Raw genomic sequence first — 25,800 nt, 5'->3', positions numbered from 1 at the left:
CAAATTGAAGTCTCCTCTAAGAATATTCATTTTTGGGTGTCCACACCAACTGACTTTCAAATCAGATATTTTCAAACTATTTTTAAGCAGTAAAAACAGTTTATTAAGTGAAAAATTGTATAGAAACCAACAAATATTACAGGCAAGATGAAATTGTATTAGAATCAGTGAATCCTATGCTCTACAAACTAAAATATTTGCTAATAAAAACCAGTTAGTCGGGCCTCGGGAAGATGGCGGAAGAGTAAGACGCGGAGATCACCTTCCTTCCCACAGATACAGTAGAAATACATCTACACGTGGAACTGCTCCTACAGAACACCCACTGAACGCTGGCAGAAAACGTCCGACCTCCAAAAAGGCAAGAAACTCCCCCCGTACTTGGGTAGGGCAAAAGAAAAAAGAAATAACAGAGACAAAAGAATAGGGACGGCACCTGCACTAGGGGGAGGGAGCCGTGAAGGAGGAAAGATTTCCACGCACTAAGAAGCCCCTTCGCGGGCAGAGATTGCGGGTGGCAGAGGGGGGAAGCTTCGGAGCCACGGAGGAGAGCGCAGCCACAGGGGTGCGGAGGGCAAAGCGGAGAGGTTCCCGCACGGAGGCTCGGCGCCGAGCAGCACTCTCCAGCCCGAGAGGCTTGTCTGCTCACCCGCCGGGGCGGGCGGGGCTGGGAGCTGAGGCTCGGGCTTCGGTCGGATCGCAGGGAGAGGACTGGGGTTGGCGGCATGAACACAGCCTGAAGAGGTTAGTGCACCACAGCTAGCCGAGAGGGAGTCCGGGAAAAAGTCTGCAGCTGCCGAAGAGGCAAGAGACTTTTTCTTCCCTCTTTGTTTCCTGGTGCGCGAGGAGAGGGGATTCAGAGCGCTGCCTAAACGAACTTCAGAGACAGGCGCGAGCCGCAGCTACCAGCGCGGATCCCACAGCAACAGGGGCGCAGAGGGAAAAACGGAGAGATTCCCGCACAGAGGCTCGGCGCCGAGCAGCACTCTCCAGCCCGAGAGGCTTGTCTGCTCCCCCGCCGGGGCGGGCGGGGCTGGGAGCTGAGGCTCGGCTTCGGTCGGATCGCAGGGAGAGGACTGAGGCTGGCAGCGTGAACACAGCCTGAAGGGATTAGCGCACAACAGCTGGCTGGGAGGGAGACCGGGAAAAGGTCTGCAGCTGCCGAAGAGGCAAGAGACTTTTTCTTGCCTCTTTGTTTCGCGGCGCGCAAGGAGAGGGGATTCAGAGCGCCGCCTAAACGAACTCCAGAGAAGGGCGCGAGCCGCGGCGATCACCGCAGACCCCACAGCAACAGGGGCACAGAGGAAAAAACGGAGAGACTCCCGCACAGAGGCTCGGCGCTGAGCAGCACTCACCAGCCCGAGAGGCTTGGCTGCTCGGCGGGCGGGGCTGGGAGCTGAGGCTCGGGCTTCGGTTGGATCGCAGGGAGAGGACTGGGGCTGACGGCGTGAACACAGCCTGAAGGGGTTAGCGCACCACAGCTGGCTGGGAGGGAGACCAGGAAGAGGTCTGCAGCTGCCGAAGAGGCAAGAGACTTTTTCTTGCCTCTTTGTTTCGCTGAGCGCAAGGAGAGGGGATTCAGAGTGCCGCCTAAACGAACTCCAGAGAAAGGCGCGAGCCGCGGCGATCAGCACGGACCCCAGAGACGGGCGTGAGACGCTGGGGCTGCTGCTGCCGCCTCCAAAAAGCCTGTGTGTGAGCACAGGTCACTCTCCACATCGCCCCTCCCGGGAGCCTGTGCAGCCCGCCACTGCCAGGGTCCCGTGATCCGGGGACAAGTTCCCCAGGAGAACGCACTGCCCGCCTCAGGCTGGTGCAACGTCACGCCGGCCTCGGCCGCCGCAGGCTCACCCCGCCTCCTCTGTACACCTCCCTCCCCGCGGCCTGAGTGAGCCAGAGCCCCCGAAGCAGCTGCTCCTTTAACCCCGTCCTGTCTGTGCGGGGAATAGACGCCCTCAGGCGACCTACACGCAGAGGCGGGTCCAAATCCAAAGCTGAACCCCAGGAGCTGTGCGAACAGGGAAGATAAGGGGAAATCTCTCCCAGCAGCCTTAGAAGCAGCGGATTAAAACTCCACAAACAACTTGATGTGCCTGCATCTGGTGAATACCTGAATAGACAACGAATCATCCCAAATTCAGGAGGTGGACTTTGGGAGCAGGATATATTAATTTTTCCCCTTTTCCTTTTATTTGTGAGTGTATATGTATATGCTTCTGGGTGCGATTTTGTCTGTATAGCTTTGCTTTACAATAGCTTTATTTTACTTCACTATATTATAGCCTCTTTCTTTCTTTCTTTCTTTCTATTTTTTCTCCCTTTTACTCTGAGCCGTGTGGACGAAAGGCTCTTGGTGCTCCAGCCAGGCATCAGGGCCGTGCCTCTGAGGTGGGAGAGCCAACTTCAGGACACTGGTCCACAAGAGACCTCCCAGCTCCACGTAATACCAAACGGCAAAAATCTCTCAGAGATCTCCATCTCAACATCAAGACCCAGCTTCACTCAACGACCAGCAAGCTACAGTGCTGGACACCCTATGCCAAACAACTAGCAAGACAGGAACACAGCCCCATCCATTAGCAGAGAGGCTGCCTAAAATCATAATAAGGCCACAGACACCCCAAAATACACCACCAGACGTGGACGTGCCCACCAGAAAGACAAGATCCAACCTCATCCACCAGAGCTCAGGCACTAGTTCCCTCCACCAGGAAGCCTACACAACCCACTGAACCAACCTTAGCCACTGGGGACAGATACCAAAAACAACAGGAACTACGAACCTGCAGCCTGTGAAAAGGAGACCCCAAACACAGTAAGATAAGCAAAATGAGACAACAGAAAAACACACAGCAGATGAAGGAGCAGGGTCAGAACATACCAGACTTAACAAATGAAGAGGAAATAGGTAGTCTACCTGAAAAAGAATTCAGAATAATGATAGTAAGGATGATCCAAAATCTTGGAAATAGAATAGACAAAATGCAAGAAACATTTAACAAGGACGTAGAAGAACTAAAGAGGAACCAAGCAATGATGAAAACCACAATAAATGAAATTAAAAATACTCTAGATGGGATCAATAGCAGAATAACTGAGGCAGAAGAAAGGATAAGTGACCTGGAAGATAAAATGGTGGAAATAACTACTGCAGAGCAGGATAAAGAAAAAAGAATGAAAAGAACTGAGGACAGTCTCAGAGACCTCTGGGACAATATTAAACGCGCCAACATTCGAATTATAGGGGTCCCAGAAGAAGAAGAGAAAAAGAAAGGGACTGAGAAGATATTTGAAGAGATTATAGTTGAAAACTTCCCTAATATGGGAAAGGAAATAGTTAATCAAGTCCTGGAAGCACAGAGAGTCCCATACAGGATAAACCCAAGGAGAAACACACCAAGACACATATTAATCAAACTGTCAAAAATTAAATATAAGGAAAACATATTAAAGGCAGCAAGGGAAAAGAAACAAATAACACACAAGGGAATCCCCATAAGGTTAACATCTGATCTTTCAGCAGAAACTCTGCAAGCCAGAAGGGAGTGGCAGGATATACTTAAAGTGATGAAGGAGAAAAACCTGCAACCAAGATTACACTACCCAGCAAGGATCTCATTCAGATTCGATGGAGAAATTAAAACCTTTACAGACAAGCAAAAGCTGAGAGAGTTCAGCACCACCAAACCAGCTTTACAACAAATGCTAAAGGAACTTATCTAGGCGAGAAACACAAGAGAAGGAAAACACCTACAATAACAAACCCAAAACATTTAAGAAAATGGGAATAGGAACATACATATCGATAATTACCTTGAATGTAAATGGATTAAATGCTCCCACCAAAAGACACAGGCTGGCTGAATGGATACAAAAACAAGACCCATATATATGCTGTCTACAAGAGACCCACTTCAGACCTAGAGACACATATAGACTGAAAGTGAGGGGATGGAAAAAGATATTCCATGCAAATGGAAATCAAAAGAAAGCTGGAGTAGCAATTCTCATATCAGACAAAATAGACTTTAAAATAAAGACTATTACAAGAGACAAAGAAGGACACTATATAATGATCAAGGGATCGATCCAAGAGGAAGGTATAAAAATTGTAAATATTTATGCACCCAACATAGGAGCACCTCAATACATAAGGCAAATACTAACAGCCATAAAAGGGGAAATCGACAGCAACACAATCATAGTAGGGGACTTTAACACCCCACTCTCACCAATGGACAGATCATCCAAAATGAAAATAAATAAGGAAACACAAGCTTTAAATGATACATTAAACAAGATGGACTTAATTGATATTTATAGGACATTCCACCCAAAAACAACAGAATACACATTTTTCTCAAGTGCTCATGGAACATTCTCCAGAATAGATCATATCTTGGGTCACAAATCAAGCCTTGGTAAATTTAAGAAAATTGAAATCGTATCAAGTATCTTTTCCGACCACAATGCTATGAGACTAGATATCAATTACAGGAAAAGATCTGTAAAAAATACAAACACATGGAGGCTACACAATACATTACTTAATAACGAAGTGATCACTGAAGAAATCAAAGGGGAAATCAAAAAATACCTAGAAACAAATGACAATGGAGATACGACGACCCAAAACCTATGGGACGCAGCAAAAGCAGTGCTAAGAGGGAAGTTTATAGCAATACAAGCCTACCTCAAGAAACAGGAAACATCTCGAATAAACAACCTAACCTTGCACCTAAAGCAATTAGAGAAAGAAGAACAAAAAAACCCCAAAGCCAGCAGAAGGAAAGAAATTATAAAGATCAGGTCAGAAATAAATGAAAAAGAAATGAAGGAAACAATAGCAAAAATCAATGAAACTAAAAGCTGGTTCTTTGAGAAGATAAACAAAATTGATAAACCATTAGCCAGACTCATCAAGAGAAAAAGGGAGAAGACTCTGATCAATAGAATTAGAAATGAAAAAGGAGAAGTAACCACTGACACTGCAGAAATACAAAAGATCATGAGAGATTACTACAAGCAACTCTATGCCAATAAAATGGACAACCTGGAAGAAATGGACAGATTCTTAGAAATGCACAAACTGCCGAGACTGAACCAGGAAGAAATAGAAAATATGAACAGACCAATCACAAGCACTGAAATTGAAACTGTGATTAAAAACCTTCCAACAAACAAAAGCCCAGGACCAGATGGCTTCACAGGTGAATTCTATCAAACATTTAGAGAAGAGCTAACACCTATCCTTCTCAAACTCTTCCAAAATATTGCAGAGGGAGGAACACTCCCAAACTCATTCTACGAGGCCACCATCACCCTGATACCAAAACCAGACAAAGATGTCACAAAGAAAGAAAACTACAGGCCAATATCACTGATGAACATAGATGCAAAAATCCTCAACAGAATACTAGCAAACAGAATCCAACAGCACATTAAAAGGATCATACACCATGATCAAGTGGGGTTTATCCCAGGAATGCAAGGATTCTTCAATATACGCAAATCAATCAATGTGATACATCATATTAACAAACTGAAGGAGAAAAACCATATGATCATCTCAATAGATGCAGAGAAAGCTTTCGACAAAATTCAACACCCATTTATGATAAAAGCCCTGCAGAAAGTAGGCATAGAGGGAACTTTCCTCAACATAATAAAGGCCATATATGACAAACCCACAGCCAACATTGTCCTCAATGGTGAAAAACTGAAACCATTTCCACTAAGATCAGGAACAAGACAAGGCTGCCCACTCTCACCACTATTATTCAACATAGTTTTGGAAGTGTTAGCCACAGCAATCAGAGAAGACAAAGAAATAAAAGGAATCCAAATCGGAAAAGAAGAAGTAAAGCTGTCACTATTTGCAGATGACATGATACTATACATAGAGAATCCTAAAGATGCTACCAGAAAACTCCTAGAGCTAATCAATGAATTTGGTAAAGTAGCAGGATACAAAATTAATGCACAGAAATCTCTTGCATTTCTATACACTAATGACGAAAAATCTGAAAGTGAAATTAAGAAAACACTCCCATTTACCATTGCAACAAAAAGAATAAAATATCTAGGAATAAACCTACCTAAGGAGACAAAAGACCTGTATGCAGAAAATTATAAGACACTGATGAAAGAAATTAAAGATGATACAAATAGATGGAGAGATATACCATGTTCCTGGATTGGAAGAATCAACATTGTGAAAATGACTCTACTACCCAAAGCAATCTACAGATTCAATGCAATCCCTATCAAACTACCACTGGCATTTTTCACAGAACTAGAACAAAAAATTTCACAATTTGTATGGAAACACAAAAGACCCCGAATAGCCAAAGCAATCTTGAGAACGAAAAATGGAGCTGGGGGAATCAGGCTCCCTGACTTCAGACTATATTACAAAGCTTCAGTAATCAAGACAGTTTGGTACTGGCACAAAAACAGAAATATAGATCAATGGAACAGGATAGAAAGCCCAGAGATAAACCCACACACATATGGGCACCTTATTTTTGATAAAGGAGGCAAGCATATACAGTGGAGAAAAGACAGCCTCTTCAATAAGTGGTGCTGGGAAAATTGGACAGGTACATGTAAAAGTATGAAAATAGAACACTCCCTGACACCATGAACAAAAATAAACTCAAAATGGATTAAAGACCTAAGTGTAAGGGCAGACACTATCAAACTCTTAGAGGAAAACATAGGCAGAACACTCTATGACATACATCACAGCAAGATTCTTTTTGACCCAGCTCCCAGAGAAATGGAAATAAGAACACAAATAAACAAATGGGACCTAATGAAACTTAAAAGCTTTTGCACAGCAAAGGAAACCATAAACAAGACCAAAAGACAACCATCAGAATGGGAGAAAATATTTGCAAATGAAGCAACTGACAAAGGATTAATCTCCAAGATTTACAAGCAGCTCATGCAGCTCAATAACAAAAAAACGAACAACCCAATCCAAAAATGGGCCGAAGACCTAAATAGACATTTCTCCAAAGAAGATATACAGATGGCCTACAGACACATGAAAGAATGCTCAACATCATTAATCATTAGAGAAATGCAAATCAAAACTACAATGAGATATCATCTCACACCGGTCAGAATGGCCATCATCAAAAAATCTAGAAACAATAAATGCTGGAGAGGGTGTGGAGGAAAGGGAACACTCTTGCACTGTTGGTGGGAATGTAAATTGATACAGCCACTATGGAGAACAGTATGGAGGTTCCTTAAAAAACTACAAATAGAACTACCATACGACCCAGCAATCCCACTACTGGGCATATACCCTGAGAAAACCATAGGTCAAAAAGAGTCATGTACCAAAATGTTCATTGCAGCTCTATTTACAATAGCCAGGACATGGAAGCAACCTACATGTCCATCGACAGATGAATGGATAAAGAAGATGTGGCACATATATACAATGGAATATTACTCAGCCATAAAAAGAAATGAAATGGAGGTATTTGTAATGAGGTGGATGGAGTTAGAGTCTGTCATACAGAGTGAAGTAAGTCAGAAAGAGAAAAACAAATACAGTATGCTAACACATATATACGGAATCTAAGGGAAAAAAAAAAAAAAAAAAAAAGGCCATGAAGAACCTAGTGGCAAGACGGGAATAAAGACACAGACCTACTAGAGAATGGACTTGAGGATATGGGGAGGGGGTGGGGTGAGATGTGACAGGGTAAGAGAGTGTCATGGACATATATACACTACCAAATGTAAAATAGATAACTAGTGGGAAGCAGCCGCATAGCACAGGGAGATCAGCTCAGTGCTTTGTGACCACCTAGAGGGATGGGATGGGGAGGGTGGGAGGGAGGGAGATGCAAGAGGGAAGAGAAATGGGAACATATTGTATATGTATAACTGATTCACTTTGTTATAAAGCAGAAGCTAACACACCATTGTAAGGCAATTATACTTCAATAAAGATGTTAAAAAAAAAAAAAAAAAAAAAAAAAAAAAAAAACCAGTTAGTCAAAACAGAAGTTACAGTATTGGAGGGCTCCAATATATTAATGATTTGAAAATACAATATGTTTAAATGGTTATTTTAAAAACTACATCCTTAATACCATACAAACCATACAGCCTTAAAACCATAAAAAACATTTCAAACTGAAATTAAACTTTTACAGAATCCCTGAAGTACCTTCACAGAAGTCTTGCATTTTAAAGGTTAGCTTGAAAACCACTCTTCTCTTTAGACATTTGACAAAGTCATCAATTTCTATAATATACTTCCTCTTTCAATTCCTGTCTTTGAGAAACCAAAATCTTTTTTTTTCAAATCTCTTCTACATGCCCCTCATACAGGTTCATATTTCTTGTTCTACAATTATCATAGCCTGTGCTTGTCTCTCTCAGCAATATTTTCTTTTGTTTTTTTTTTTTTTTTGGTCAGTCTTTTTGTTTCCCCTTACCCCACCCCCACAAAAATGAAGACATTTAAAAGTCATCACTGTATCAAAAACACTAATGTAACTTCTTCACTAAAGGCAAGGAAGACAAAGTGAAAAAGCAAAGATGTGTCAGGACCATGATGGCAATGGTATTGGGTCCAGTTAGAGTAAATTAAAGACTATTCCTTAAAAGCAAAAAGTCACCCTAGAGTGATAGACAAAACACCTACCCACTGAACAAATATATGCTAAAACACCTACTAAGTGAGATAAAGCTCTCTGAATGAGTTAAATAGCTTATTTGATCCTCATAACATTCCTATGATGACAGGACTATAATATGAGGAGACATGCATAATGCTAGGGTAATTTGCTCAAGGCCAAAAAGTCGGTACATGGCACAGCTGGAAAGCAAGCCTGGCATGTACTCCAAGGTGTACTTTTCCACTCCTCTGTCCCAGTGTGCAGGAAAAAAATAATTAGAGTGATAAGTAAGGTCTACTCCCTTCCACAACAGAACTTGCAGCTTCTCAAAAGAGAGAAAAGGAGCACAAAGTATGATAAAACAAAACATGATCAGGATTCCAGATGAATTAAGAAAGATAAATAAATTCAGAAGACTCATTCAAACTGTTATAAAGAAGATTGCAGCAAGATGGGCTTTGGTGAATGGGCAAGATTCCAACATGTAAAGAAAGAGAAATGTGACTATAGCAGTTCTATCAAGAGGAGTGGAGAAACATACAACAAAAAGGTAAATGGTTTGAATGAGGACACTGGTGAAATCAGATTTTCTTTTCATTTTTTTTTTTCTTGAATAAATTTGACTTGTAACATCCAGTCAGTTTAAGGTGTACAGCCTGTTACTTTGGTATATTTATATGTTGTAATATGATTGCTTGTAGCAATATTTATCACATTACATAATTATAGTACAATGTTACTGTCTATATTCATTATACTGTGCATTGGATCTCTATGGCTCATTTACTAGTACTTACAAGTTAGTATCCTTAAACACCATCACTCTTCCCTGATCCCCATCCACCGGTAACCACCATTTTATTCTCTGTTTTATATAGGGTTAACTTTTTTTTTTTTTTTATGAAATCAGATTATCTGGATAGGAGGATTTCTTCAGGGCAATGTTAGGGAAATAAACCTGGAAAGGCTCGTTGTTAGGAAAACTGAACGGTTTCTAGTTGAAGGCAAGGGGTACACTGTCTAATCTAATGGAGATTAGCCACAGATGCCAAAATAAATGAAACAATGTATCAGTTGAGTAGTTTAAACAGCAGGCTCTCAAATCCCTTATAGCCACCCTCAGACTCTTCATGGAAGAAGGTAAATCATAAACATAGTTGCATATTTGACAGCACATGTTAAAACTCCCAGTTGCTAAATTGCAGGCAAAGATTCAACCCCATGGGATTACTTTCTTTCGGATGTCTATTCCTTACACTGTAAGACCACAAAGAAATCAAGAATAAAAATTATCTTGTGATCAATGTTTATTATATCACTGAGCTATACTTTGATTAAAACTCATTTGTATGCTCTCACAACAATTTCTCTATGAATGAAAAGATGAAATTTAGATAACTATAAACCACTTCTGCATTCCACATTCACCTTTGAATATTAGCACAAATGCCCTTCAAATGTAATCTATATCATATACTTTTAGGTTATTTCCTGATATCATTCAGTAAGTTTATCAATGCAGAAAACTCACAAGATTTTAAATTTTATATTCATAGCAAACGGAAAAAAATATTTGTATAACTAGCATAAAATATTCATCAGTGATATACTCTGAGTAATGTAATATGAGTTGTAATTCTAATTAAAATTAAAATTTGATACTATGTTAGCAATATAATTAAATTGCTTACCAATGTTGAGTTTAGGTTGATGATTATATAATGATAATACTCTGATATAATTTCATCATTTCCCTAATACAGTGTGAAGTAATTATTAAAAAATTAATTATTTTAATTGAAACAGAACTACTAATTAAAGGAAAATATTGGTATTATCAGATGTTAATAGCATGGTCATTTTTATATCAGGATGGAACCTTTGGTAGGATTTTAATTATTTCCTGAATTTTTATTACCCTTTCTTTAGAAATAAAGTATTTAAGATATTAGAAAGAATTTATCAGATTTTATATAGCTATTGTTACCTAGAAATAAGAATATACATAATATATTCACATATTATGCTTTTTATGTATATAAATATATATGTATATACATGTACTTTTCACAGTTTGCATGGTGGAAAAAGATCCTGCATAAATTCAAAATTGATTTTAAAAGTAGTTAAATTCACTTTTCTACACTGGACAATTAGAAACTCTCATTTAAAAATATTAATCAATATATAAGGAAAACTTTTTTTCATAATGCACACTGATGTTTATGAATGTTGATTTGTATTGAATTTATTTTTTTTATAAACTATTACAAAACTGTTGGCAACTGGATTTCAACATTAGTATAAAACTTGAATGTGAAAGAGAATAAGAGAGCAAATCTGTCTCTTCTACACAAAATAAGTGTATTGGTACAATATGGGCTACTTCCATCTTCAATCTAACCATTAGTTCATTAATATGTTTGTTTGCCTATGGTATTTTTCATATGAGGACAAATGACCTCTCCGAAGATGATTTATAATTAAAAGTCCCTAAAATGTTAACATACAAAATGTCACATTCATTTTCAGGGCTTCTTTTTGGCTACTTTCAAGTATAATCAAGCCTGAGGGATATCAAAGGAGTAAAACAAAACATCTAAAGGAACACGGTTGACATTGAGTAATATAATTTCACAGCTTCATCATAAATTTGACTACATTTTGATGCCTAAAATTTTAATTCAGTACCTAAAAGCCCAAGAAAAACATTACATTCCTTATTATATCAGTTATCCTCTGAAAGACATCTGAGCCATCCTGAAGGTTTCTTAGTTTGAAAGAATGTCAAGATTCCACAAAGGCTGTTCATATTCTTCATTAGCTATAACATAGTTAAAATGTAGCACCTGCAATAAATCAAAGTATTGGAAGATTGCATTAAAACTTATGACAGTTACAGAGTTTGGTGAGTGTTGGTTGTTTTTTCCTCCCAGTATTCTAGGGTCATCATTCATAATAGTGAAAAGTATAACATAAAGAGGAAAAAACTTCAGACGTTTCCTAAAAATAAAATAGAAAGCCCTCAGGAGCCCTTTCAGAACAACAATAAAAAGTATTGCTAGCTGTAAAATTTGTAAGCAGTTTCCATCCTGTCGGCACAGGAACAATGAAGATGAATTACATTCTAGGAGAAACATTGGAGGCTGTCTGGAAACAGTGGCAAATCTACTACAGGGAGGACAAAGCACAACTATTTCTTCTGTGTCTTAAGTTGAAGATGTCAGAACAGGAAGGTATGAATTAAATTGTAACAAAGGACCATGTTCAGAAATTTTCTCCTTAACCATTCAATTCACTCATTTGGCCACTGTTTGGACTACTCAGTTTTCAGAATCTCTGTATTACTTCTGAGCTCATAAAGACCAGTGCATAATCATATGTGCTAAAGGTCTAAGTATATACACTTTTATACACAATAGAGGAATATGAGTTAGGGTGATGGCAGTTATTTATATCTCTTTCAAATATCTTTAGGTGTGATGGAGAACAAGTTTGAGGTTTGTTTGGCTAGCTGGAAGCAAAGGTGCTTTTGTCTCAGGTGAAAGAACATTTGATCTGCTTGGGAGATGTTGGCAGCTGGTAGGAAATGTTGGGGAGGACCTCACAGAGCCCTGCAGAACAGACCTACTACTTAGTAACTCATCTGCACAAGAACTAGGAGACCTGTTTTGCATATGTCCTTGTTTGATGCCCTGGATATTAGTGTCAGAGCTGAAAAGACATGCTGCTAAAATGTGGATAGGGGTTGTTTTGAAAAAGCTAATGCCCACCTTGATGGCAGGTTGTAAGTTTAATAACAAACTTTCCACATCCTAAACCAAGGTCAGCATATGCAAAATGAAACTCACACCACAGCAGAAACAGGGAGAGTGTTTATTAAACTGTAACTTTGATTCTCAAAGGATGTTTAGGTGTGCAATATGCTTACCTTCTACTAAAACAGCTTGACTTTTAAAATTAAAACTCAGAGGTTTTCTTCCTTATGTGTTTATGAATGTTAATTAAAAGAGACATCAGATAGTTTGAGCAACTATTTAGAGTCTTTCATTGACAGTATTTGAAAGTTGCTTTCCTTTTATGCTGGTATTCAAATTTTCTACCTATAGTAATGAATGTGGCTTGAGTTAATTGTACATTAAAAATTGAAAGTAATATTAGGTTCTCTGAAAATCACTGAAAACTGCCATAGTACATGTTACAGAGTTTCAGTGATTGATTGCATTAAAGCAGTAGTGGAATTCAAGGTGAATTGAAATAAATGTTAAATGAAGGTACTTTTTAGCCTCATCAATACCTTTCTAATACATCAATTTTTTTTGAACTGGAAGGACAACTAATGGTAACCAAATCTCAAGCAATTACCCAGCAGTAGATATGGTATCTGTTTGAGTACCTAATAATCTCTTAAACCTTTGTTTTTCACAGCTGAGCTAATTTTTGATGGAACACTATTGAGGACAATAGGTCACTGAGAGCAAATGAAGTGGGGCCACCACTGTGTTTCCTCAAGTGTTCTCCCATAGCCTTGCCTTGGATGGCTGATGAGGTAATCTGCATAATAACATGGCCCTAGTGTGTTTCTATTAAGTCAATGGGGCATTGACTATCTACAAAAGCACCACTGGCATCTATTAAGTGGACTGGATCCACAGACCCACAACGACTTTACTCATCTGACAGGAAGAGTTGTGCACTAATCTCATAATTATACCCCTTTCCTCCTGTACTCAGTTCACATTTTGTCTGTTGGCAGTAAAATAAGTATCATTCCAAATATCAATATAATCCTAATTAAATAAGTTAAAATGCACGGCTCATAATTTGTGTATGTATGCTGTGTGGACTAAATGTGTATAAATAATTATTAATTCAAATTAAAGAATTTTGATGGAAATGTATCTAAAACAATACAGAATAGTATTCATTTGGAGCTAGAAATAAGTAAAAATGTGATGTAATTAGGTAGTAATAAATACATTAGTCTTTCCTGTCATTAGTTTTTCTTGTTGAAACAGTATTCTAGGATGTCACGCATTTGATATCTCCAGTGTCAGGAAAATCATAGTAAAGATGAGATTTCAAAAATTGAGTTCTCACAATAATTTTAAAGCAAGAAAGGAGTAAAACACAAATATCTACTACATAAATTCCATTTATTTTATCTATTGATCACCAGGATATACAGTTTAAGGTAGAATAAAGTTTGATCTATCAATAGCTCAAAGTAGTGAATTTTTTAAAGGTATATGCTATAGGATGAGTGCACTAAACTATGTGTAGGTTTATGTGCAGTGCTAGCCACTGCCTCTGTTACTGTTTGAGCAGCTATCCAAAATTGCACACTTAGCTGCCTAATGCGATACCATCTCTTGGGGTATGTCAAAATTAACATTTTTAAACTTAGAAGAAAAAAATCTCAATTTTGCAATGTCAGATTTTTTAATGGATAAGATTTTTGATTAAATTAGGCAGAGTTTTATTTTAAATCCCAGCTCAAGATTTTATATTTATCTTTTTTACTATAACGTCTTTTTGGGAATTGCTGCAGAGTACTTAGTGTCATTAGAATGCACATTAAATGTGATCTGCATTTCCTCTGCTATCTTTCAATAAAATTAATCAATAACATTTTCAAATGAATAGAGTTACTTGTGTGTTTTAACAATAATTTAAAATATTTTTAGGAGAAGTTTAAATTCAATCTATCAGACTTCCCTGGTGGCGCAGTGGTTAAGAATCCACCTGCCAATGCAGGGGACACAGGTTCGAGCCCTGGTCCGGGAAGATCCCACATGCCATGGAGCAACTAAGCCTGTGCGCCACAACTACTGAGCCATGCACCACAACTACTGAAGCCCGCATGTTCCAGGGCCAGCATGCTGCAACTACTGAGCCTGCGCACTGCAACTACTGAATCCTGCTTGCCTAAAGCCCGTGCTCCACAACAAGACAAACCACCACAATGAGAAGACCATGCACCACAACGAAGAGTAGCCCCTGCTTGCTGCAACTAGAGAGAAAGCCCGCGTGCAGCAATGAAGACCCAACACAGCCAAAAATAAATAAATAAATTTATTTTAAAAATAAAAAATAAATAAAATAAATTCAGCCTATCAACTTAAAGCAAGTTATTTCCCAATAATTTATAAACATAATGGAAATCTACCTTTTAGTCAAAATTGTCGTTTCATAGAATACTCTCGTGTGAGAGCCACATGTCAAAAATATCTATGTTAAGCATTAGTCACATTTTGGGCCCTCCCATAGGGGAGGTTTTCTCCAAGTCATTACTACACGATGATCCCAACAATGTATGGATCTGACTGGGATTCTGGAGGTGAAAGTCGCAGATGAGAATGTATGATGGTGAAAGCCTCTATTCATTATGAGAAGTCGCTATGCATGGATATGTCTTTCTGGACATTTTCTTTTTATGAAATAAAATGACTACCATCTTACAAGCTCCCAGAACTGAAGGGTGTGTATATGCATGTGTCTTCCGCCCTACCCTTCTCTCTCTCTCTCTCACTCTCTTTGTATGTGGGTTTGGTCATGGATGTGGCTGAGGGGGGTGTGTGTGTGTGTGTGTGTGTGTGTGTGTGTGTTGTGTGTGTGTGTGATTTTGGAAACTGATCAAGACTAATCAAGGCACAAAGTGTAATAAAAGGACAATCTAATTGCAGTTCTTGTGCTAACTATAAGCAATATCTTACGCAAGTCACATATTTTATTTAGCTTGTATCTCCCTTCATCCATAGAGAAAGATAATTACGTAAAGATCCTTATTTTCTTGTGACTGTCAGTGTGACTAAATGATTCAAAACCTTTTAGATTTATTTTACTTATAATTGTATCAGACCTTGTGATTTTTCTCCATTGGTAATATTAACAATACAATATATTTCCCTGTATCTTTTAAGCCCTGTGGCAAAAAAGAAAAGAATCAAGGTTTAGATTGACCACTAGAATACCCAGTTTAAGAATTAGTCAGAAATCAATTGCAAACTCTACATATCACGTTCAGGAGAAGTAAGAAGAAAAACCTTGAAATTAGAATAAAGAAAATTATAAAATAGAAGCTTGGTATTAAAATAATACTTTTGGGGGGTTCACCCCTAAAAGTACACCCTTAGAATTTAAACAGAAATTATGAAGATTATTCCAAGTCCTCGTTGCCTATTTTATAGATTCAAGGCAAACTCCATAGTAAATTCTAAAACCAAAATACATAAAATCCAGATGGCAGAGTTCAATTTTACTGAATTTAACATGAGAAAATGTACTTAAATATGAACAACTATATTTGTACATGCAAATATATTCTATTCATGCATATACATTATTTTGCCCATGTCAGTGTGTACATATGAACACACATTGAGGCTTAGCATAATGATGTTTGGCCTACTACTGTCGCAGTTTCTAAAGAAACAAAGTTTACTGTCTCATTTCTCTTTCACTTTTGTGCTTATTTTATTTAAGTATACATTCATACAGTAGAGCAGGTTTGATAAACCACCCTTGATTTGATTGCCTACAAATATACAGATACCTTTAGCCATTGAGCTGCAGTTTGGAAGAGGCCCTAAATCTTCCATCAGGTTTGACTCTTTGATCAGTCTAAATCCTCAGCAAGTCCTCCATCACCAGAACTTTAATACTGATGGAAATTGGTAAACATTTAAGATGTATGTACTGAAAAAAAGATGATTTTATTCCAACAGCTGTCTGAAGCATGATCTTACCTAGCAATAAGTTTGTTTTTTTAAAGCCTTCTTTGCAGAACTAATATACTTAGGATATACGGGGAAATAATTAGGAATATCGCCTTTCTACCTACTGCATTAAATTGCCTAATTTTCTGACAGCTAGAAATACAGTACTAGTGGTCATAGAAAATTGAATGAAATAGAGGGCGAAACCCTACTGCTGATTAAGAAAGAAAAAATCATATCTATATAAGAAGGAAAACCTTGGAGAGAAGAAATAGCTAGATACTGCTACATCCTTCATATATGTGAGTCAAAGATTGATTTTCTTGCATTCTGCAAAGTAGATGCAAAAATTATGCTGAAAACAGGAGAGAACATAATTGTACAACTGCCAATGTGAACTGAAGATTCAAGTCGAATACAGGCTCTGATGCTAACAAATTCAAAACCAGGGTAAGGCTCAGGAGGTATTTCTCACAAACTTTTCTATTCCTTTAATTCTCTAGCTCTTCATTTCAGAAGGGATGGGTGCATTTTCAGATACGGTTTTTATCATGACTTTCCTTTTTGAAGCACTGGCCCTTCCTTTGTCATAAAAGGAGGTAACACAAATGAACTTAATCTCTTTTATTTTATGCTGTACATAGTTGGAGTAAAAATACTTCTCACATTTCCATGCGTTCAGTACCTTCCTTCGTTCTATTTTCTGGCACATCACATTGCCAGAATGAAGCCCTGCAGTAGGCAATGAACAGAACAACAAGGTTCCCTCTTGGAGAAATGTCATCTAATGGCTCTTGTAGTCCAAGTGATGTGCCACCTCTGGAGAACACGGTCGTCTGACAGTTGTTTCTGAGTCATCTTGGTGTATTTGAAACAGTTGGTTCTCTATCTTAGACACTTGTCAACATGGGCAGATGATGCTTTAATTGGCATATTGTCACCAGCTACATCAAATCAGGAGAAGCTGAGTAGCTGTGAAGACTGTGACTTCCAGCTCAAGAAAGCATTAGGGTACTAGAAGCAGAAACATACTAATTCAGAGCAGGTGCTTTTTTAAAAAATCCTTCAAATATGTGACTATTGTGTTAATTAATGTGATGTTTATATTTTCTTTCCTTTGCCTTTCTTGCATCCTGGTAGAGATGACTGGGAGACATGGGCTTGTTAAACTAAAAATAGAGAAAAATTATCAAATGGTATTTTGTTATTTATGTGGATGGCAAGTACAAATCACTCAGATTCCATCCCAAATAGCCTGTGATTTTTCTCTTTGCAGTAACAAATTTTGTTTTTCTTTGAATCATCAGTGTCTAGTACATTTCTTGATATATAACAAGGGTCCAATAAGCCTTTATTGAATACTGAATGATTTAATTATTATAAAACAAATTATTATAATATATAGAATTCATATCATATAGGAAAAATAGGAAGTTAGCATAAAACTATTTTTGCAAATTTTAAAGGTATCACTTGTGACATATTATGAAAGTTTCAAAAAACTTAAAATGTAGATGTAGTGAAAGTTTCTATCAAGTTATATTAATGTTAGGATTCACAAAATCAAAATGAGGGCATAAAACAATAGCAAAGAGAATCTATTATTTCTTCCTTGGGCTTCAGATTGAACCTGGATCATTTCAATTTCACATGTTCAGGTTTAAAAAAAATCTTTTTCCTACCCAAAGTGCTATTTTTGTTATCACAAAATTGACCTTTGCAGAATTATATAGTTTACTTCCTGATTATAATGATTCTTTAATTCTATTTACATATCACCTAAAGCCAACAGATTATTTCCATGAAATAAATGCATAAGCTAAATTTACTGACTAAAGTAATATTTTCTTAAGAATCTTTGGTATTTTTCTCCTCCATTACAATATCTTTCAATTTTCCCTAACTCTGACTCCATCTTTCTATCAAATTATAACAAAATTAATTTTTCTCTCTTTTAAAACCTCCTAATAGCCTTCATTATTTGTAAAATTAGTCATAAGCCATGAGATTTCTATTATTGTCTTGATAATTTTAAAAAATATATTTGTGTGAGTATATCATTTACCTAATTAGACTGCCTGTCCTTGGAGGGAAGTGAGTCATACTTTTAATAATTCTCAAAGAACATTGCATAGTTCTTAGACTAAATGTGTACAAATCTCCTAAACACATAGTATCTAAAAATATTAGCTGATAAAAATAACAGAAGCTCAATAAATAATTGGTTTCCTCATAATGCAAAATACCTGGACAGTATATGTCATTAAGAGTAATAGGGTGAACCAGACTAATTTAATTATAAAGTATATGGTAAAAAGAGTAATACCCACAACTGCCCATCAGCATAACCTACCTCAACTCCTACATGCCCATTAAATTCCAGAAATTCACATAAACTGTGGTTATGTTTAACAAGGTTCAACACTAATCATAATTTTATTTTGTATTTTGGATATCACACATACTGTATAACAGAACTTATTTTCACATTCTTTTGTCCTGCTAATAAGCAACTTTTCAATATCATTCACATGTCTACCCAAACCAAACCAACATAAAACAAGTATTACGTAGGTCAAACACCCATTTTGCTTGTTTTCACCCATACTAACATTTTATTTTTATTGTGTATCCATTCACTTAAAAAATAAATTGTGGACTTCCTTGGTGGCTCAGTGGTTAAGAATCCACCTGCCAATGAAGGGGACACAGGTTCAATCCCTGGTCCGGGAAGATCCCACATGACGCAGAGCAACTAAGCCCGTGCACCACAACTACTGAGCCTGCACTCTACAGCCCACGAGCCACAACTACTGAGCCCATGTGCCACAACTACTGAAGCCCATGTGCCTAGAGCCCGTGCTCCACAACAAGAGAAGCCACCGCCCACTGCAATGAGAAGCCCGCAAACTGCAACGAATAGTAACCCCTGCTCACCACAACTAGAGAAAGCCCACGCGCAGCAACAAAGACCCAATGCAGCCAAAACTAAATAAATAAATAAATTAATTAATTAATTAAAAAATGAATTGTATTAGTAACCAATAGATTGAGTCATTTTAAGATAAAATTGTATGCAGAGGGAAAAAAATGTTTACAATGGTAAATGAAACAGAGCCTATGTCTACACAAGTTTAAAATAGAGCTACAAAATATAAAAGTCAAGCAACAATTATTTAAAATAAATACATATTTTATAACCTTTCCTTGTCAACCCAAACATGGCGATTCTAAATATTGTGTTGGAATTGCCATTAAAGGCTGAATCTTAAAACTCAGCTATCACTTTCCAAGGAAGCACTTTTTAAAAAGCATTCTTGACAGATTAATTGGAATATAAAGTCGAGACTGAAAAATTCTGGGTTAAAGGTGGCAGGTGAAAGGAAGAGGTTTCACACAACCTTGCAGAAAGAAAGAAAATACAGAGCAGGAAGCTCTCGATACAGAGCCCTGGGTGTGTGAGGGAGGCTGATGGTAGAAGCCTGAGAAAGTAAAACAAACGACCTTTCATGAAGGGCTTTTATACACTGCTCAGGCTTTTGGACTTTATTATGATGATGAGGAGAAGCCATTAAAATATTTTTGAAGAAATGTAATACAATTTGCTTTAGAAAGATAACTCCAGGAACTCTGTAGAGCCTAGAAAGAATGGAAAAGATGCCTACAGAACAGAACCCAAGAAACGGAATCTATTTTTGCACAACTTCCATGCAATCCTTAGCCCTTATATTAAAACTCTGCATCTCTTAAAGTGTAATCAAGATGTCAAGATGCCAATATATTTTTGAAATGCAAATTGAACATTTAAACTAAGAAATTTAAATGACAAATTAAATATTTGAGGCAAAAATAAATAAAGTATACACAATTTAGTTTAAAAAGAGAAGAACAATGGACTCTTTATTTGTAAGAATAACAATTAAATTTAACATTTCTAGAACAGATAATGAACATTTTCTTGATGTCTTTGTTAACCCTACTAAATGAGTTAAAATTTTAATGCAAAAGTTAATTTGATACTGTGCAAGTTTGTCTTCCTTTCACTAATGGATGTATCCAGAATTATTTTCCAGTATTTTCAAGATAGAATCAAAATATGTACCCAAATTATTAAATATATTATCAAAGCAAAATTTTAAGATAATCTCCCTTTTTTCTTCAATAGGTGTTTGTTATTTATTTTTAATGTTCAAATATTGATTTATATTGGGTTTACTAAAATCAGCAACACCTCTAATTTTATATTACATAAAAATAACATAAATCTTCCTGGTAAATTTCAGAAACAGAGTCTGTGAAACAAAACATTAAATATTATGAATTTAAGTTCAATACAAACTGTAAAATATATATGGCTGGAGAGCAAATGTTGGATTAATTAAACTGCCACATTTGTATAATCAAGATCCTTGTTTTGGTTTTCTTGTTAAAATAAAAGTAAGAAAGTTCAAAAAAATTTTTCTTTGGTTTGGGTGTGTTTACAAGAGTACTTAGTACTCTAGGAATGGCTGCATCTGCAGAGCATAAATGTGTCTTAATTATAGGATTTTTTTAGGGTGAACGTCTATGCCCTTTTCTGCAACTGTGTAGACACTTTGATGGTTCTCTGAGAATATGTGGTTAAATTTGTACACTGTACTTACTTGCTAATTCACTTTATTTAGTATAAATCGGACTACTTAAAAGGTTTACCTGTATCACTTTGACATGTCACTTGACACTAACACAGTTTTGTTTTCTATAATTAGTTTAAAATATAAAATTAGAATCATATAAGTTTATTTATTGGGATTTTGAATTGGTGAGAAGAAACCTTAAAATCTCCATTTCTTTTTTTTTTTTTTTTTTTAGTAAAATGCTAGTTTCTTGAGGTAGAGAACAGAGTTCCCTTTTCTTGTCACACTCTGATAATCACTTTGACTCTAAAATAGCATGCTACCTAGGAAAGTATAATGCCATATATTTTTTTAAAGAAAGTTATTATCTTACTTGTTTTATTATATAAATAGCTCTAACACAGATGGAAAAATATAGGCAAACCCTTTAGCCACAGAATATGAACTTAAACACTTAGAATCACCAGTAGTTCTTTCTGTAGGAGCAAGTAAGTAAGCATGGCATATGGTCGGGGTGGACTGGGAATGATTCAGCAAGAAATACTTTTGATAGAAAGACTGGTATTTGGAAATTGTTGACAGAAGGCCTAAAAATTGTACTTAGGGGATTATATCTAATCCCCTAAGTATTGCATTTTGTCAAAAGTATTGAAAATTAACTTTCCCCAGAGCACAGAGGAAGTACCTCCTCTGGAAAGAATTCTTGTCATATTTTGGGTCATAATCACTCGAGTGAAAAGTGTAGCCAAGAAGAAATTTGAAATTTTTGCTAGATTAGCTAACAGTCTTAAAAAGCAAATATTTACTGTGACCAAGAAGACCTTAACATTCCCTCAGCGTGACTCAACTTTAGACAGGCTTCTTCCCAGCTCTAGGCCCCTGACCTCCTTTTTTCTTAAAGCATTAACTTTTGAAAACTTGCAATGGTAAATTCTTTCTCCACTCCTTTGAGATATAAATCTCCTAACAACCCAGGAATATCTTTCTCCAGGACCTCGGAGCCATCCCTTTGAAATGTAATTATCAAGAAAAATAGGACCCCTGTCTCCTAATTCCTAGGAGAAGATAGAAGACTAACTTGGATAAAAGACAGTTAACAAACACCAGTGACCTAATCATTTAGACCAACCTCCTTCCTAGAGTGCTTTTTCCATTAGCTCACCCCTCTTCTGTTTCAGCAGAGTGAGTTCAACTTTCTTTTCTATTGCAATAGTCTTGACTCCTGCCTATCACAATAATCTTGAATAAAGTCTTCCTTGCTATTTTTAACAAGTGCCTGGTACAATTTTTCTTTCTATAACTGTCACTGTTTCTTTGAATTTATGAATTAGAATCATGTTATTCAGTTATAACTGAAACTTCTGGGCACAGGTAAATTCACAAGGTAATATTTTGCTGCATTTATTAGAAAGTTATAGATGTGATAATGACACACTTAGTTGATTATGATTTAATGAGCTTTGGAGAAAATCATAAATGTTCTTTTTTGATTATAAGACCATCATTCCTGATGATATAAGATGATTTTTGAAAAGTAATATTGTAAGTTCAAAAATAGTACAGCAGTGGTAAAATTGTTGTCTATATTTAAGAAAATCTTTAATGAGTCATATTTTTCCAAATTTTTCGTTATTAATTTTAAAGAAGCATTTCCCAGAAACCAAGTCAATCATCATGGGGAATGTGAGGGAATTAGTTCAGTGATGTTTCAGTTAACTTGTTATTACCACATGATAGTGAGATTTTATTGAATACTTGGCGATCATACATTCTTACTATTCAAACATCCATACAATTTACCAGGAAGCTACTTGACTTCCGGTGTACTCTGTCTGTACAGAAGAAAGTTCGTATTTCAAAAAGATAATTTTGTTTCAGTTAATTAAAGATTCGCCCTTTATAGGAGATATCGGTACTGAAATGTATTTTGTAATGTTTCTAAGGAAAAATTGTGTTCAAAATGATAGATCCTTTACATCTACTTGACTACAGTTAAACTCTTTAAAGTATTTTTTCTTCAATTTGTTAAAACTCTTGTAATAAAACGGATATAACTTGAAGCACCTATCACACTAAAGTAACTCAAATTAATTTTAAATTGAGCTAATGTTTTAGCTTTCAGGCTAATAAACTAAAAAAAGTAATACATAATTTTAAATAAAGGATGCTAATCACCAAATAAAATATACTTTTCCTTAATAAGCAAAATCCTATTGCCATTAATTACAAATTTTCCTCAAAGCATACATTTCAGAAGCCAAAGTTTTCTTCATTGTTTTTGGTTTGTTTCCTCAAAAATCTCCTCAATGCACAGAAAAGTTGCAAATACTTTGCAAAATCTTTTAGATTTGTGGCTTCAGGCTCAAATGCCAGCCCTGTTTGAATACCTCTCTCCCTGCTTCCTCTCAGCTTAGCAAATATAAAACTTTTACCACTTTAAGAATCTGAAGAAACTATGGCTGTCCCATTCCACAATACTTATGTTAATTTGCTCATTGATTCATTCCCTCAAAACATATGTATTGATTGCTAATTGTGTGCAAAGTACTCTGTAATGTACTGGAGAAGACAAAAAGATTAAAACACAAACACACAATATCTGCCTTCAAGCTGTAGCTTGGGAGCTAAATCTTGTATGAAATTTAAGGTACATAACTAACTATTGTACAAGATAGAAAGTGATAAATGCTGTAGAAGAACAATCAATAAAATGCTATCAGGGTACTGGGTTTGGAAAAGTTCTATAAAACAATGAAATCAGGGATGGTTTCAGAATTTTTAGCTTGGGGTTGAAGGATATGAAGGATTTGGATGAGAGAGAGAGACAAAGTATGTTTAAAAACATTCCAGATGGTGACCAGCATATAAATAGGCAAGGATAGCAGAAAGTTAAAAGTGTATAAAATATGTAAGTGATTTCCACCTGGCTATAAATCAGGCTTGGTGAATTGAAATAGTGAAAGCTGGGTTGAAAAAGGTTAAAATTATATTATAGAAAATCTTGACCACCAGACTAAGCAGGTTTGATTTTACACAGTAGCCAATGAATGGGGAGACATTTAAATATCAAACAAACAAAAATCACCTTACGTTAAAGAAAAAAAAAAAAAGTAGAAAAAAAAAAACCTACAGTATTACAGCTATGCTATAAAAAGATTATGTGGTAGGAGTTTAAAAAATGTTAGAGAGAGGAAATAACCATTGGCAAGATAAACCCCAAGCACATAATTATAATTATCTGGGTATGAGGTAATTTGGTGTGTAAGCATGGAAGCACCAGGGTATGTTGAAGAGGCAGAAAATGTAAAACATGATCAGTGATTGGATGTGAAGAATAAGGCGGAGAGCAGAGAGTCCTAGGTGACTCTAACTTAGTTTGGTTCCTAGGAGGTGCTGATGGCTGACACAACTGATATAGAAAACAATATGACGGTTCTTCAAAAATAAAGAAAAGAATTACCATATAATCTAGTCATATCACTTCTGAGCATATATCCAAAGGAATTGAAAGTAGGGTCTCTTAGAGATAGGTGTATACCCATGTTCATAGCAGTATTATTTCAATAACCAAAAGGTGGAAACAACCCAAATATTCATTGACAGATGAATGAATAAATAAAATGTGTTTCTGTACAATGGAATATTATTTAGTCATTAAAAGGAAAGAAATTCTGACACATGATACAACATGGATGAACCTCGAGGACACCATGCTAACTGAAATAAGGCAGTCACAAAAAGACAAATACTGTATGACTTCACTTACATGAGCTATCAAGTATAGTTAAATTTATAGTAACAGAAGGTAGAATGGTGGTTGCCAGGTGCTCAGAGGAGGGGAGAAAAGGGAGTTATTGTTTAATGGGTATAGAGTTTTGGTTTTGCAAGATGAAAAAGTTCTGGAGATTGGCTGTACAATGTGAGTATACTTCACACTCCTGAACTGTAGGCTTAAAAATGTTTATGGTGGTGAATTTTATGTCATATGATTTTATCTCAATTCAAATTTTTAAAAAAAAAAGAAAAAGGGACGTAAAGAAAAAAGAAGAAAAAGGGCAAAGAACAAAAAGAAATATACAACCATATACATATATATTTAATCAGAATTATTTCTTCAATACAGCTCAGAGTAGAAAGAGAATGGCAACCAGAAAAGACCTTTAAAAATTACCAGAATTTATTTAAGAGCCATATAACATGAACAAAGGAGAAACAACTTGGTCTATTTAAGGGTTGGTGGTATACTTTTAACAGAAGGATACAATTCACTATTGGAAATTGTTGAAGAAAGAGTTTCAAAGAGTCCCCCCCACGCCGTGGCAGTGTGAGAATCATGTAATAGGAGGCCAGTCCCATTCCTGACACTTTCTATTTATAAGATCTTGGAAAAGTCACTTAATGACTCCATTAAAACAAACAATCATAAATAATAATACCTGCTTATCTCATGGGATTATTATGAGATTTAAATAATGCATTTATTAGTACTTGGTATACAAGAAAGGGAAGTGTTATAATCATCTGCTGACCTCCTTGATGGGTTTTGTGTAAACAATGAGAGCAATTTCTAGGTTAATAGCTGCAGAGAGCATTGCCAGAGACTGTCAAAGGCAGGTCGAGACCAGTAACAGCTATAACATCACACAGGGCATTGTGGTCGGTGATAAGAACAAACTAGGTAATTTAGACTCAAAGTTTAGATTCATTTGCTAGGTCTGTACATTTACATTAATATAATTTACTTTAAAAAATCCAGCACTTATTTCTTCCATGTTGCATATTGTTAAAAAGTGTTGATCATTCAGGTAAATTCTCTCC

The 25,800-nt window shown here is 36.5% G+C and overlaps 1 protein-coding gene and 1 long non-coding RNA gene across 7 annotated transcripts in view; one reads left to right on the top strand and one right to left on the bottom strand.

Annotated features, from left to right (window-relative positions):
* Positions 1-25,786, top strand: part of LOC309647485 — a 185,384-nt gene extending 159,598 nt beyond the window's left edge. For both annotated transcript variants that reach the window (XR_014256074.1, XR_014256075.1), the window contains exons 2-3: positions 13,077-13,197; positions 14,336-25,786. This is a non-coding gene — a long non-coding RNA (uncharacterized lncRNA). The remainder of the gene's footprint in view (positions 1-13,076; positions 13,198-14,335) is intronic.
* Positions 1-25,800, bottom strand: part of PCDH9 (protocadherin 9) — a 973,394-nt gene that overhangs the window by 55,134 nt on the left and 892,460 nt on the right. The window lies entirely within an intron of this gene.

The sequence above is a fragment of the Balaenoptera physalus genome (assembly GCF_965194825.1).
Source record: "Balaenoptera physalus genome assembly, chromosome: 18".
NCBI lineage: Eukaryota > Metazoa > Chordata > Mammalia > Artiodactyla > Balaenopteridae > Balaenoptera > Balaenoptera physalus.
The sequence above is the reverse complement of the archived record's forward strand: the minus strand, read 5'-3'. Positions and strand labels throughout refer to the sequence as shown.